The sequence below is a fragment of the Astyanax mexicanus genome, chromosome 25 (assembly GCF_023375975.1).
Source record: "Astyanax mexicanus isolate ESR-SI-001 chromosome 25, AstMex3_surface, whole genome shotgun sequence".
Classification (NCBI taxonomy): domain Eukaryota; kingdom Metazoa; phylum Chordata; class Actinopteri; order Characiformes; family Acestrorhamphidae; genus Astyanax; species Astyanax mexicanus.
This window is the reverse complement of record NC_064432.1, coordinates 1123607-1135716: the sequence shown is the minus strand read 5'-3', so window position 1 is coordinate 1135716 and position 12110 is coordinate 1123607. Positions and strand designations below refer to the sequence as shown.

The following is a 12110-nucleotide window of genomic DNA, read 5'->3' as shown; positions in this document are numbered from 1 at the left end:
GTGTCAGAAAGTGCTGTACAAATGAATGCATAGACTGTCAAGACTTTGGCTGCATCTGCTGTCCCCTGATTGCTCTCTCACTCTCTCTCTCTCTCTCTTGTTCTCTCTTTCTCTTTTAGCTTTGTTTTAACTGAAGCGAGAAGAAGAAACAAGGAATACATAAACATTATGCAGGAGACATCAGTGGGAAAAGAAAAAGGATAAAACCTACTCCGACGCTCAAAAACACAATCCAAAAGAAATCAAACGCAACCAAAAGACAACAGAGATAACAATCGGCATCAGAAGTAAAAAGGATGAGGTAGAGGGGGGGTCCAGATGGATCAGACATCTGTGCTTTATGTCATTTGTGCAGGAGGAGAAGAATTCTGATGAATATGCTTTCACAGCAGCTGAAACAGCACTGAAATCCTCCCGCACCACGCTCGCCTCGCTGGGAAAGAGCCGGAGAGCGGAGGCAGTACTGGAGTGGAGTTGGAGAGATATATGAAGCGAAGACGATTTAAGAAAGAGGAAGATCGCTGATGAGCACCTGCTTTGGTGTGTGGCGTCTTTGCCCCATCATAGCTTTAAGATTTACAAAGTTTGAAACTGAGAATATACTCATCTTTCCAAGCTGTTAAACTCTAAATTTAGATTAGATCCATTTTACAAAAGAGTTCAGTCAAAGTACAGAATCATTCTTTTTCCCTCATATGTATCCTATCAGCCTGAAGTATTTATTTTGTTGTGGTAGGCCTGTCACAATAACTACATTATCGATTATTGTTTAAAAAACTGACATGACTTCAATCATTTAATTAATCGTGATATCGTCCATTGTGTTTGCACTCACATATTTTGTGGCTGTGGGCTTTGCGGCAGTTAACCGCGAGACAGAGACAGAGACACAGGGAGTGAATTAACTCAAAAATATACCTTTTTTAGGAAAAATACCCTTCGTCAACACCCAGAACAAACTTAAAAACACATAATAACGGCCCAGTGTGGCTCTAGTTACTTAACTTTAGTGTCTCTTAGGTTCATGTTGCCTCAGCCTTCAATTCACCATCAGCATATCTGGAGTGAGGGCTGAGGCAGGTTCTTTATGCCGGTTCAATGTGTGCCAGCTTGAACAGACCGGGGCTGCACATCATGGTGTGGAGCGCACCCACAGTTCCCCTGCATTTCGCAAACTTAGGTGTGTGAACAGGAATGGAAAGTTTATTGTCTTTAAATGGGCTAATTCCTTTGTTATGATATTATGCTATGCTTGTATTATTGACAAATTACTGGTCTAAAAATGCCAACAATATTGTTTATTGCAATAATTTCTGGGACAAAATAATGTTTGCAAAAAGTTATCATGAAAGGCCTATATTGTAGTTTAACACAGGTACCAACTAAAGCTAATGTGTAAAGGTGTAGTCAGACAATTACAATTATGACAAACAAAAATCCTTAATGATCACATATGACTGACGCAATGCATCTCAAACCTGATTTGTCCTAGTTTAAAAGTGGTTTATGCCATTGTTTACCATTCAGTCTTAACATACTAAATAGTTAAAGGACTTAAATCTGATTTCCAGCCAGATCATGGACATGTGAGGTTATGCCAAATCTGATTCAAGTAAAAACACAATGAATAAGTAGGTATACTAAATATTTTGGTCAATATGGTGTATTATGGATAAGGTATAGATTAGTTAGGACCATGTCAAAGGTTTAAAGAGGTGGAAGTGACGAATGCTTATCCATGTAAAGGGTTTTCATACTCTGCCTTACACAAACAACCTTTTTTAGAGCCTTATTTTTTAACAAAAGTATGATGTAAAGTATGTTGCAACTCATATCACCGCTACAGACCAAAGAGAAGAAGCAAACCTTACACATCAATCAGACTCTAAACGTTTGAAGTAAACAGACAGAAAATAGTGGTTTTAATATTGTCTACCAAAATTGTCCGTTACTCACCGTCTGAAGAAGGAGAATCAGTATCACGTTTGATGAGTGCGACTCTAAAGTGACAATGAAAATGGAAATGGGGCCTGGCTCTGTCAGATAGCGGGACAGGTATGGATCGTCTGATTGATTGATCGCCATGAGTGGATATCAGAGAGGATGGATGAGGAAGGAGAGCACTCATTTGATATTCAAATGGACGCCCATTAGCATGGCACACCAATACGTCAAGGCAATTGGACTTGAAGTATTGTTACAGTCAGGCAGGAGACAACAGTCAAATTTCATTATGGCGGACGGGATCCTAAGGAGTGAATTAGATTTTTCTGAAGCCGGCCTGTAGTAACGCTTGCTCTGACAGGATGACAGGGTGCGCATTTCTAGCGCAGAAAAACGGGCCAAAGAGTCTAAAAGCGGAGAGAGTGCGCATTTCTAGCACAGAAAAACGGGCCAAAGAGTCTAAAAGCGGAGAGAGTGCGCATTTCTAGCGCAGAAAAACGGGCCAAAGAGTCTAAAAGCAGAGAGAGTGCGCATTTCTAGCGCAGAAAAACGGGCCAAAGAGTCTAAAAGCGGAGAGAGTGCGCATTTCTAGCGCAGAAAAACGGGCCAAAGAGTCTAAAAGCGGAGAGAGTGCGCATTTCTAGCGCAGAAAAACGGGCCAAAGAGTCTAAAAGCGGAGAGAGTGCGCATTTCTAGCGCAGAAAAACGGGCCAAAGAGTCTAAAAGCAGAGAGAGTGCGCATTTCTAGCGCAGAAAAACGGGCCAAAGAGTCTAAAAGTTGCCGTAATTAAGGAGTTTAATATTAAGAGACATCATGAAATGAAACATCAATTTGAAAAATCTTAGTTTACACAACACTGTCAAAGATAGATAAAGATAGTGAGTCAAGTAAAATGGTGTGTAAATGAAATAATCAGGAAAATGTATTATTTAAAGTGGTATATTTCATTATTTGTTTTATTACAGAGTCTGTGGCCCGTGACTTCAAATATATTTCTCCTTCTGGCCCCCAACAAAAAAAGTTTGGACACCCCTGATTTACATTAATGACTGATAATAATCAGGAGCATGAGGCCAAACAACAAATCAACCAGCCTTTTTTTTTAAACCTAAAAACAAAAAAAAGCACCATGAAATCTGTCTAAAGCACCACACTACCAATCTCTCTCTAATCCCCTCCCTCCTCGTATCCCATAGCTGTTCAATCACTTAGCGCTGAAGCCCTGTATTACCACTAAAAGTGAATCAAAGTGGCTAAAGCTCTTTTCCCCACTCAGGCCTCATTCTGAATCCACTCCACACTGGTACAGGCAGAGGAGTCAGCTCATTCTCCCCACGCTCCCCGGATCACCACGGAGGAAGAAGCAGGACCGCAGGACTACTGTTCATTCACACTCATCTTAAGCCAGTTTGGCACTTCTTCTCACTGTGGTTAAGTGCAGAGCATGCTTGGCAATTTGGGAACTGATCCATGTCGAGCACAAAAGAACAACGCGGCATGTTGGAAGGGAAGGCTGTGAGCGATAGCACCGTGGATGGCATGCTCACGGAGCTAAAAGCTAACATTTAGCATGTTTGAAAACATGACAGGAGCTTAAACGAAGCACTAGACTTTTCCACAGATCTTACATTTAATATTTATTTATTTATAGAATACAGGGTACCACTTTAAAATAAGTCTACCTTTATAAAGGGTTTATAAATGGTTTACAACTAGTTTATTAATGGTTACTAATTAGGTTGTAAATGCCTTAAAAATCATTAATAATCAGTTATAACACATACGTAGACAATGTAGGCAACAATGACCTGTTGTTTGCCAAATAGTGAACCCACAGCCATATAATGCTGTAATGTGGCCATTTCTACGTATGTGTTATAACTGATTATTAATGATTTTTAAGGCATTTACAACCTAATTAGTAACCATTAATAAACTAATTTTAAACCATTTATAAACCCTTTATAAAGGTAGACTTATTTTAAAGTGGTACCGAATACAGTACATACCATAGTGGTCAAATCCTTATTTGGATGGATAGTTTTGCCTAAGGACGTGCAGGATGTTTAAATAATTGGATGGGAGTGGCTACCTATTTAAATAGGATTATACCAGAGGATGTGGAGTAATGTACTATTACTACAGGATAAGAAACTTCAGCATAAATGACTGAAATGGGAATGGATATTCAATTAATGCAGTGCCGCCACCTTCAAAAACCTGTATATATATATATATATATATACACTATAAGGCTGTTCGACACTATATCTATATAATATGAATAAGTATAACAGTTTTGTGCAAAGAAGTAAGTAAGCTTCATTTACTTGTTAGCTACATTAGCATGCATCTCCAAAGAAGCTTCACTTAAGCAGCTTAAATAACTTCAGACACCAAACATCTCTTGGCTGATCGAGTACATTCGTTTCAAGGGAGAAAATGCTTAAAAAAAATCTGATTTTCCGCCCAAACTATTTCTTCAAGCGAAACTTCAAATTTCATTAGATGACGCTTAGCATTCGAGCGGTGCATCAGCGAGCACTTGAGTGTAGAGCACAGACTATAACTCAAAAGCCAAGACTTAGCACAGCAGCATCAGCCCCAGAGTCACTGGGCAGCTTCCAGCACAATTAAAATGGAATTTAATGCCAATGTGTGCATCCCAATATTTGCAAGGGTCTCTGAGTCCATATTTAACTCAGAGCAGAAACTGCTGATGTAGAGTATATAGTAATTGTAGTGAGGAGGATATGAAATTCAAAAACGGTTCCTAGCTCCTGAGCACCTGATCGATACCACCGCCGGCCAAACTATCACGTAGGCTTGTTCTCCTGCTCTAGTTAATTTTCTCCTGCATGTTGAGGTAAATCAGGTAATTCCACAGGGCATGCGGTTCGTACGCCTCGCTCCATCTCCCTCAATCACTAATAAACATCATAGAGTTTGCATCAGAGCTGGTTGTTTAGCCCACATCACAGTTTCCATGGCATTACCGAGAGAGAAATCCCACTTGAGTGGCGCACCATCCACCCACATTTCTTCACAAACGCTTCACGGCAAATATGTACGCAGTATGTATCCATATAGAACTGATAGAGATAAACAATAGACTTGAACTTAAAAAGTTAGCACTACAGCTAACAATACTGTTATCACCATAGGTCAAGGGTGTCCAAACTACGGCCTGCGGGTCATTTACGGCCCATTTTCTTTTTTGGAGCGGCCCGCAAGGTATTTTAGAAATAGAATGAAAGTTGGCCCGCTGTTAAGCAGGTTTTTATAATGTGAGATTCAAAGTTTGAGCGCTAGGTGTCAGAAACGGGCCAAAGAGTCTAAAAGCGGAGAGAGTGCGCATTTCTAGCACAGAAAAACAGGCCAAAGAGTCTAAAAGCGGAGAGAGTGCGCATTTCTAGCGCAGAAAAACAAGCCAAAGAGTCTAAAAGCGGAGAGAGTGCTCAGTTCTAGCACAGAAAAACAGGCCAAAGAGTATAAAAGCAGAGAGGGTGCGCATTTCTAGCACAGAAAAACAGGCCAAAGAGTATAAAAGCAGAGAGAGTGCGCATTTCTAGCACAGAAAAACAGGCCAAAGAGTCTAAAAGCGGAGAGAGTGCGCAGTTGTAGCGCAGAAAAACAGGCCAAAGAGTCTAAAAGCGGAGAGAGTGCGCATTTCTAGCACAGAAAAACAGGCCAAAGAGTCTAAAAGAGGAGAGAGTGCTCAGTTGTAGCGCAGAAAAACAGGCCAAAGAGTCTAAAAGCGGAGAGAGTGCGCATTTCTAGCACAGAAAAACAGGCCAAAGAGTCTAAAAGCGGAGAGAGTGTGCAGTTGTAGCGCAGAAAAACAGGCCAAAGAGTCTAAAAGCGGAGAGAGTGCGCATTTCTAGCACAGAAAAACAGGCCAAAGAGTCTAAAAGAGGAGAGAGTGCTCAGTTGTAGCGCAGAAAAACAGGCCAAAGAGTCTAAAAGCGGAGAGGGTGCGCATTTCTAGCACAGAAAAACGGGCCAAAGAGTCTAAAAGCGGAGAGGGTGCGCATTTCTAGCACAGAAAAACAGGCCAAAGAGTATAAAAGCAGAGAGAGTGCGCATTTCTAGCGCAGAAAAACAGGCCAAAGAGTCTAAAAGTGGAGAGAGTGCAGTTGTAGAGCAGAAAAATGGGCCAAAGAGTCTAAAATTTGCTGTAATTAAGGAGTTTAATATTAAGAGACATCATGAAATGAAACATCGATTTGAAAAATCTTAGTTTACACAACACTGTCAAAGATAGATAAAGATAGAAAGGCAAGTAACATGGTGTGTACATAAAAATAATCAGGAAAAGTGGTATATTTCATTATTTGTTTTATTATAGAGTCTGTGGCTTGGGACTTCTAATATATTTCTCCTTCTGGCCCCCAACAAAAAAAGTTTAGACACCCCTGCCATAGGTTATCACCATGCTATATTGATATTATGGTGAAGTGGATTACGCAGTAAGCTTAAGGAAAAGGATCTTATCTATGCCGTCTGGATAATCACACAGTGACACAGTTTTATGATCAGTCTGTGTGTGTGTTTGTTTGTGTTTGTTGTGTGTTGTGTCTAGGAGGGTGGGGGGTAAACTAATGTGTCTTTGTCTGGGATTGGGGCACAGACAGAATGACAATGCACGTTCAAAGCCGAACTAAGCAGTCTTGCATCTCCATCTAAAAGCTTCTTAAAGTGCAGATCTTCTACAGTACTTTGTTGTTGTTTGGCAAAAGGGCTTTAACTTTTTAAAGCAATGAAAATCTGACAATTTAAGGGTGAAAAAAAACAAACAAAAAAAAACAATAAAACAATAAAAATGGATTTATGACTCACATTGAATGACAGAGACCTCACCATTCGTTCTATTACAGACAGCAGAACATCAGAAATTATGATCTGTATCTGATGATGTCACAGTAAAATATAGTTACTACATAATAAACTAAAATGAGTAAAAGTGAGTAAGTAACTAATGTAGACCATGTGGTCTCGCTAAATGACTAAAATACATTTTATGTCTTCATAATGTACACAATTTGTACACTAAACAGTATCGCTCTATGTTTTACGACACTACTGATTATATTGGTTATTTTTATCTGAAAGTCTCAATTAAAAAGAATGTGATTTTTTGTTTGGCAGTAAAAAATTCCACAACGCAATCATAATAATATAGTAAAAAATAGTAATACTAGTAAAGGAGTAGAGAGTCGTTTTGGTCACAACCTATGTAACAATAGCAGGGGGGAAATAAATAAGAAAAATTGGTTTTAATTGAGGAAGTAAGATTAGTCACTTCAAAAGATGGTTAAAGATCATTTGTATTGACAAAACACATTCAAAAACCCAACACCAGCAATAACTGCTGCACAATTAAATAATTTGAAGATTCCAACAAACACAATGGTCTGATTATAGTCTGACTAACCTGAGACACATTTGTAAGCAAGGTGTAAATACTTAATGAAAAACATAATGAAAGACTGTTTGATACCATATAACAATAAAAAGCTATACTTTACAATTCTCATGTTTTTTTAGTATGATATATGCAGACAAACACATTCAAACTCTAATCATCTCACCACACAATCCTGTGTTAATCAGATCTCTGATTTAATGCAGGTTTTTAATGTATGAGCTGTGACTGGGTTTAATGTATTCAGTATGAGAACTGCTTAATAAGAATTAATACACTAATACTAATCTCCTTCTCAGGATTTCAGCTTTTGCTACACTTTTTTCTCGGGTTAAAGGAGACGATGGCAAAGAGCAATCTGGAGAGGGCAGATTGTGGAGGTAGTCTGAATAGGGAATGGCCAAAAACCAGTGCCAGGGACTTGGCAGTTGTTGGCATCTTCTAGCCTCTGATCGCCAGCTTAGGCCTTTCGGCAAGCTGGGAACAGTGCAGTGATTATGAATGCGATTAGAACTGGCATGTTTTCGTCCGGATCGGATCTAAATCCAGGATCAAGATTCATTAGAGGGTGGTGTGTGTTTAATGTGCGCTGTTTAATACCAGCCTGACTCCTTCCGTCACTTTGGCAGGTTATGGCTTGTTTTGCTAAATCTGTTTTCATGAGGAAAATGAGAAAGCTGACCGCCCAGACGAAAACAAGTCTAGCCGACAGCTGACACAAAGAACAAACCCAAACACAGCCGGAGTGAAGACAATGTCACCCTTAGGGCCCATTTAAATGCATAAACTAATATACATATGGATTTCTGGAATGCACTAAGCACACTGAGATAAGATATACCATTTATGTGCAAATAAAAAAAGTAAAGTCCACACACATACATACGCGCATTAAACAGCCCTGTAATCGCCACCCCGGACCATTCCTCCACTAAATCCATTCCCTGCCATCCTGTAATGAATCAGTCAATCATTCTGACTCGCTCTCCTTCCACTGTCTTCACTTTCTGTCCTTTTTTCTCCCTCTTCCTTCAGCTACTTTGTCATCCCCTCTCTCCATCATTTCTCTGTGGGATGGATGTGGGACGAGGGTAATCTCTGAAACACTGACAGCGTGTCAGCGGTGTTGGCAAAGCCATTTAAACACCAGCCTTTTGTTAATAGTAGTGTGTGAGACAGAGAGGGAGAGAGAGAGAGAGAGAGAGAGAGAGAGAAAGAGAGAGAGAGACAGAAACACACAGACAGATGATGGGAGAAGCACTGGGGCAGAATCCCTGGTGAGGTGGCATGTGTTCTGCTTCAGCTTCTCACACACACACACACACACACACACACACACACACACAATATGTGTATCATAAACCAAAACAAAATGTTAATCTCTGTGGCTGAAATAGTGCTTTATAACCAAACATGCATTTTTTTTTGTCTGTGCATGTAAAATTCTGTGTTTGGCTACATTTTAAGTAGGGCTGTGAATCTTTGGGAATCCCACAATCCCCAGCAGTGGAGAATTTTTAACTGTCGCGCGGAGCTTTTAAACTGTCGCGCGGAGCTTTTAAACTGTCGCGCGGAGCTTTTAAACTTGTCGCGCGGAGCTTTTAAACTGTCGCGCGGAGCTTTTAAACTGTCGCGCGGAGCTCAGCTACTGTCGCGCGGAGCTCAGCTACTGTCGCGCGGAGCTCAGGTACTGTCGCGCGGAGCTCAGCTACTGTCGCGCGGAGCTCAGCTAATGTCGCGCGGAGCTCAGCTACTGTCGCGCGGAGCTCAGCTACTGTCGCGCGGAGCTCAGCTACTGTCGCGCGGAGCTCAGCGTACCGTACCGCACTGTACTGCGTGTGACAGTTTTTGAAAATGAGAATAGATTCTGAATTGTTCGATGTTAGAAACGCAATTCGAGCTCATATCGATTTTTTCCAGCACCCCTAATTTTAAGAATGCTGGATAATGGTGGTTAAAAAACAAAGACTGGCATCAAAACGCCAATTCATCAATTCATTCAATGCCACCTACTCATTAGTCTTTTGATCTCTATACTGTAGAAGTACTTTGTAGTTTTATAGTTTGTTAATTACAGACTGTAGTCCTGTATCTGTTTCTCTGGACACTTAATTATTCTAATTTCACCCTGTTCTTCAATGTGAGTGGTGGGTCGTTCTCAGCACTGTCCTTCATCAGAAGTCACATGATGATGATGCCCAAAGAACAACAGTGACGCTGCTGTGTCTGATCTACTCGTACCAGTACAACACAAACACTAATACACCACCACCATTCCAGTGCTGAGAAAGACTATATAAACAAAAGCCTGAAGTTTATTTCCTGTTGGATGAGCTATAAGAGGTTATACAGGTCATACTTGGATCTGTACTGCATTTACTTTTGCTCTCTACACTTTTATTTTATCCACCCGAGGGTGTGTGTGTGTGTGTGTGTGTGTGTGTGTGTGTGTGTGTTCAGGTTTGTTACACTCTCCTCTGTTAAAGGTGTCACTCTCTGTGTGTGCTGTAATCAAACACATTGTGCTCACTGAGCTCATCCTGCTGTGACCAGCTTTCACTCACAGCTGGCTCCTGCATGCATGTACACACACACACACACACACACACACACACACACACACACACACACACACTTCCTGAGCACACACTGGAGCCCGGCCCCACGCATGTGCTCACTTCATAAGAGGGCTGCTTGGTGTACGTGCCTCTCTGACCCGCTACTTGTTTACCTCCTGATTTGTTTATTTATTTATTTTAGTCGTTTAGCGAGGAGCCGCAGCCGCCGGCAGTAATTACTGAACTGGAACGTGAGAAGAGGAAGCCAATCTACATTTGGTTAACAGTAGGAGTACACACTATTCCTACCTGTTTATCACTCGCTCACTCTCTCTCTCTCTCTCTCTCTCACACACACACACACAAACACGGCATCAGACCTTTTAAGCTCTGTTAAAAGACCTTTCTTATCATTTCCACAAGAGGAGCACAGAGAGTGGGTGCAGCAATGTGTGCATAAATAAATAAATAAATAAATAAATAAATAAGTAAGTGAATAAATAAATAAGTAAACAAGTCAAGTGTAAATGTATTTGGCTAAAATCTTAGAGTTTACCAGACGTAAACAGGGGCCTACTTCTCCAGGGTTGAGGTTATCATGCACGCTAAGCTGGTGGCTAATTGAGTGATCCTGAGCACACAGACGCTCTGAGGAGACCCCAGCAAAGTCCTGAAGTGAAAGAAAGATCAAGCCGGTTGTCGCAGAGAGGGCGAGGGAGCGGGAAATAAAGAGAAGAAGGAATCAGTCTGTCACAAAGGCAGCCGGACGGACGAGCTGGAGGGTTAACACTCACTAACCTTTGCTGACCTTTTACTCAGGAGAAGAACAAGGTCTAGAAAATTGAGCCTCGGCTGGAGGCCCCCCACGGCACGGCTGTCCTCTCTCTTCCATTTAGACCGGACTAACAGAAGACCCAATCAATACTCTCTCTCTCTCTCTCTCTCTCTCTCTCTCTCTCACTCTTTTTCTCAATACCCCCCCACACCCCCATCTATCTACCTCACTCCCTCCATCCCCTACTCCCTCGTTCCCTCAGAGGAGTCTTTTCTCACTTATTGGTCTTGGAGCGGAGTTGCTAGAGAGGTGCTAGAAAGGTAGAGAGAGAGAGGAGATGAAGAGAGGGAGGGTGCTTTAGCAGACAGGAGAATACCCCAGTGACTAGCAGTCAACAGGCTAGCCTAGCACGACCAGCAAGCTGGCAGGCAGAAAGAGTAACGAAGGGTAATCAAACGGATTCTTTCTTTTAAGTGCCCCTGCTTTCTATATTTACCTAGATTTATGTTTATAGTTTCCATATCACTTTTTAAATGTGTTTCTTCATTATCAGTCCACACCATTTCAAAGTGCTGTAAAATAAACTGTGATGAATCCAGAGGTGGAAAGTAATGAATTACACTTACTCAAGTTACTGTAATTGAGTATATTTTATGAGTAATTTGTAACTTTTAAAGTAGTTTTTAAAGTAGGTAATTTTACTTTTACTCAAGTACATTTTGACACAAGTAATTTACTTTGCTACATTGGAAAACTCCCCGTTGCTGAGTAAAAAAAAAAAAAAAAAAAAAAAATTGTCTCAATTAAAATAAATAAATAAATAAATAAATAAAAATAAAAAATGCTCGCGTGTGGAATAACGAGGCAATAACATCCTCATGCAATACAAAATGTGCCCCGCTGTCCGGACAGAGCTGCAGCTTTCAAAACTTCCACATCAAACCTGAGAAATCATGTGGTGATAAGTATTTTTATCATTAAACAATCTGCTTAAATGTTAAAAAAAAACATGTAAATATCAGTTAAAGCACAGCAATGGCAAGTTAAAAAAACAATAATGAACTGTAAAACTATAAAAATACAGTTTATAGTCACCTATATTATCATAACTTTTTAATAGTAATGAAAAAAATAGATGATAGAAACCTGTTCCACTTGTTTTATGGGGGGGTCTGAACAAATACTGCATGAAAGGTTTAAAATATTATGTGGAAAAATAGTTAATTAAAACAATTTAATTAATGATTTGTTTTTACTTTTTTACATCAAATAATTAAAAGTAACTATGTAACTTTTACTCAAAGTACATTTTAAATTGAGTACTTTTTACTTTTACTCGAGTATATTTTTAGATGGGTACTTTTACTTTTACTTGAGTAGAATTTTAGCAAAGTAGAGGTATTTTTA

General features: G+C 40.2%; 1 protein-coding gene and 1 long non-coding RNA gene across 4 annotated transcripts in view; one reads left to right on the top strand and one right to left on the bottom strand.

Annotated features, from left to right (window-relative positions):
• ctnna2 (catenin (cadherin-associated protein), alpha 2) overlaps positions 1-12110 on the bottom strand; it is a 622967-nt gene that overhangs the window by 252920 nt on the left and 357937 nt on the right. The gene's annotated exons all lie outside the window — the stretch shown is intronic.
• Positions 1-12110, top strand: part of LOC125787714 (uncharacterized) — a 350969-nt gene that overhangs the window by 188863 nt on the left and 149996 nt on the right. Inside the window, exon 1 of one of the 2 annotated variants that reach the window (XR_007429491.1) lies at positions 5118-5179. The exons of the other annotated variant lie outside the window; for it this stretch is intronic. This is a non-coding gene — a long non-coding RNA (uncharacterized LOC125787714). Of the gene's footprint in view, positions 1-5117; positions 5180-12110 lie in introns of those variants that run through there. 2 annotated transcript variants of the gene reach the window in all.